General features: G+C 35.2%; 1 pseudogene; it reads left to right on the plus strand.

Moving 5' to 3' along the window:
* Positions 1–4,293, plus strand: part of LOC103271906 — a 52,784-nt pseudogene extending 48,491 nt beyond the window's left edge.
* The last annotated feature ends 220 nt before the right edge of the window (positions 4,294–4,513 follow it).

A 4,513-nucleotide genomic window follows, 5' to 3' on the forward strand; every position in this document is an offset into this window, starting at 1 on the left:
AAAAAAAAAAAAAAAAAAAAGATACTATCTCCACAGTGTATATGTCCATAATGTATTGTCAATGAAAAGTTCAAGATAAATAACAGAAATCAGGGTATAATCCTGTAGAGTATGAGTATGGCATCAGTATGTTTTTAGGTCAGTGTAGTGTATTTATTACTTTTTGTCCATAGTTTCTGGCTTAAAACTCCCATGGCTCTTACTATAGTCTTTTGTTATAATGTTGGGGTTGGGGTGTTTTAGGACTCAAGAACAGGCATCTGGAAACAGAATTTTTCTCTCTCTCTCTGACCTTCTCCTGTTTTCTTTATACCTGCCTACGGCAGGATTCGAATCAGATTGTGGGTCAAAAGAACCTCATTCTAGAGAAGGTCCTTCCTCCAATCCTTCGGAGGAAGGATTGCTACACAGAGAGGTCAAGAAGAACCTGAACAAACACGCTTTGCAGAGTTTTCCCACTCAATTTATTAGTATGAGACCATACCTCTGTTTGTCCAATCATATTTCTACATGGCTGCCTTTCATAAAATTCCCAAAGGATATAGTTTGACGAGCTTCCAGATAGCTGAACAGAAGGAGGTTCCTGGAGGGTGGCATGGCCAGGGAGGGCATGAAAGCTCCACACCTTACCCTATGCATCTCTTCATCTGTATGCTTTGCCAGAACCTTTATAGTAAATTTGTAAATGCATTTCCCTAAGTTCTATAAGCAAATTAATTAAACCCGAAGTGGGGATTGTGAGAACCCCAACTTGAATCACTTTGATCAGACGTTCTAAAGGCCTAGTGTTGAAGGGGGCAGAGTTTAAGGACTGAACCCCCAACCTCTGGAATCTGACACTACCTCTAGATAGTGTTGGAAATGAATTGGAAGACAGCTGTTGTCTGCTCCTTGATATGTAGGGAAAAGCCCTCCACACCTTGATCACAGAAGTCTTCTGTGTTGATAATTGTTGTGGTGGTATGAGAACAAAAGCAAAACATGATCTGAGAGAGTTTTTCCCAAAACAACCAGTATAAAAGGAAGATAACATAAATATGTAAGTATATGTATCACTGTGCAAAATAGCCACGTGTCAAAATGGAGAAACTTTTACTTTTTACTTTCTACATTCATATTTCTATAGTGTTCTTACATTTTTGAAGAAGAAAGAAAAATGGAGGTGTAAAAAAGAATAGTAAAAAGGAAGGATAGGGTGAAGCCAATTTATTCATAAAATATAGTAGCCACAATGCCCAAGGCCTACAAGACTTTTAGGTGTCCATGAAAACATTTTAACTTCTTAAAAATCAGAAGAGAAGGAAGAAAGTTTTTGAACTTTAGAATATAATATTAATATATTCATCTCTACATCAATATAAATATGAAATTATTTATTTATTTGTTTGTTTATGTATTTATCAGAGTCAAGGACCCACAAAAGTCACAATTCATTTCTGAGTTTGGACTATCCTTGCAATGGGAAATCACCTTAATACTTTTACTTGTCAAGTACACTATCAGGTACTCTATCCTAAAAGTCACTAGGCAGAGAGTCTCAAGAATAAACTAGAGATGCTTAAATTACATGGTTGAATAAATTCACTTAAGATGTCAGCAAAGCAATGAAGTTTAATACAGTCATGCCTGGTTGCAAGAGGGATAGAAGGACAACACTATCTCTCTCCTCCTCCCTTCCATACCACTATCTCGCTCTCTCCTACATCATCCTTTCTTACTATAATATGGTTATAAGAAAAAAGAGTTGAAGATGGTCAAGATGACTTAGCAGAAGGAAGACTCCAGTAACCAATACACATGCTTATTTTCCGGAAGAGATGCAAGGGAAACATTTCTCACCAGTAGCTTTAGCGCCTGTAACTTGCTGTGCTATAAGCTATGGATAGTTTCTTCATATCCCAGATCGAGAATATATGGGACACACTGATTTAAAGGTGATATAATTGTCATGAAAATTCAATGCTTCATAAATATTTAATACGTGAACCATTATAACTATGAGCCACTATCTAAAGCGATTTTACCAAACTTTGATTCTGATTTTGATCAAACTTCAGATATACCTCCCAACTTAAAAGGGGGAAAAAAACCCCAGGGGACAGAGAGAAACGGGCTAATAGACATTTGGAAATGCAATTAGAAAAATCCAATCTGAAAATGTCTATGGATGTACCAACCGATTTTTTTCAGTATAAAGAAATGCAAAAGAAAAAAAAAGATACAGAGGAAGAACATCTTTAAAAGAGACAACAAACATATCATACAGTCTCAATTTACAAATAAAATTATATGATTTCCAAAATTCTTTCAAAAATAATTTTGGAGAAGTAGAGGGTTCGGATACAGAAAAACTAAGACTAGTCATGAGTAGACACATTTTGAAGTAGAGTACATGGGAGCGTTGCATTATTTCTCTACTTTTGTGCATTATTTACATTTTATGTAATACAGAGGAAACAAAAAATAGAATCATATTTGATTGCCGTATACTCTGAATAACTATCGAGTGAGATAGAAGTAAAGATATACAATTTGACTACTTAGAGAATCATGATAAAATAATTATGGAATAAATTCATAAGGTAAAGTCAGGGTGAAGTCATAAATTTATATCTTGTTTTAGCTCATCTTGTATTACTATAAAGGAATGAGGCAGGGTAACTTAAAAAGAAACAGGTGATTGGGCTGAGGATTCTGATGGTAAAAAGTTCAAGATTGAGCATCTGCATCTGTTGAGAGCTTCGGGTTGCCTCCACTCATGGTGGAAAGTGAAGGGGAACCAGCGTGTGCACAGATCATAACATAAAAGAGGAAGCAGCGCGCAGGGCTGCCATGCTCTTTCTAACAACTGGTTCTCATGGGAGCTAATAGAGTGAGAGCTCATTCACCCCTGCAGGCCGGCATTAGTCTACTAATGAAAGATCTTTCCCCATGATCTAAACACTTTCCACTAGGCCCACATACTGGGGATTAACTTTCAACATGAAATTTGGTGGGGACAAACAAACCATATTCAAACTATAGCATACCCTAACATCATTTTTTTAAAATAAAAAATGACCTTTTATTCATCTTCAGAATGTAAAAGAGGAACAAGTTCAAAGAAAAGCAGAAAACTGAGCTAATAAATATAAAAGCAGAAACATCTGAATTTGGTTACAAAAAGTAATGCAATCAATACTTGCATTCAAGGAAAATACAAATTATTAGATAGACATTTGTCATTTTACTAGAAACAAAAAAAGATAATTAGAATTGTAAATGAACTACAGTGATGGTAAATACATCAGTTAAAGTTATTAAAATTTTTAAAATCATACATTATATATAAAAATATTATCAAGAACATATTAGTGTTTCTGAAACAACAATTTATGTCAAAAATGAAAGTTCAGATCAATTTGAAGAACTATGTTAGACACTGGGCAGCATTTGAATGGCCCAGAGTAGGGTGTGGCTGAGGCGCAGGTATTTAAGAGATTGTAGGATCAGAAACTCACAATGTTAAAAAACGAAACTTTTGTAATATTATTAAGGATCATTCTGTTGATCTTCCTAGAAAAAGGATCTCTAATTTCATGAATAAGAACATGATCGATGTTAAGAAATCTCCAAAACAGTTGACTGCTTACATAAATAGAACATTTGAACGGACAAGCTGTGAAAAGCCCAGATAAACTATGGAAGGTGATCTATCTCAGAAATAAAGTTCATCATCCTTTTCCAAACCCTGCTACAGAAAAAAACAGTTCCCTGAAAGTGGGGGCTGTGACATGGGAAATAAAGAGAATGAACTGGCTTGTGTAGGCCACCTGCTGGAAAATTACACCATGATAGTCAAATATATTTGGTTAACTCTAGAGATTTTGGTTCTTCGCAGACAGAAATCCCATCATCAAAATACAGTGGGTTTTTTCCCTGAGATTTCTCAGGACCATGAAACAATGGTACAAGTTTTGTTCGGCGGGACTTTGAGACTGAATGTAACTTTCTGGAGGAGGAGAAGTATAAGTGGACTTGTAGATTATTTGGTGAGGATAGAAGATCTTGGAGTTGTGATAGATTGCTTTCCTGTACTCACCGACAGTTTACAGGAAGAAAAACAATATCCCTCACTTGGCTGCTGTGTAGACTTGTTGGCCTCTAGTAAAATCACTACTTAAAAGCAAATTTGCAGAATATGTTATAGCTGTTTTGAACTGACTTTAAGCAGTCACAAAAAGATGACAGTCAGAACTACCAGCCAAACCAGAAATTATAAATGATGAAAATATTCAGAATTTAAAACAGTAATTACACTGTTAATTAAATATATTAAATATAACTAAGAATATAGATGCTTATTTATTACAGTTGCATTGAGAGAGTTCATCTACTGAAGTGCATTTGGGTATTCAAAATATCCCTGGACTACATGCTGTACCAAAAAAAGGTCTCATCTGAGAAATGTGAACTGTGGAAGAAATAAAAAAAAAAACAACTTTTCTTCTAAAAAGCCACGTAATGAAACCAC

This window comes from Carlito syrichta, unplaced genomic scaffold (genome assembly GCF_000164805.1).
Source record: "Carlito syrichta isolate Samal-C Ts95f unplaced genomic scaffold, Tarsius_syrichta-2.0.1 Scaffold311995, whole genome shotgun sequence".
Lineage (NCBI taxonomy): Eukaryota > Metazoa > Chordata > Mammalia > Primates > Tarsiidae > Carlito > Carlito syrichta.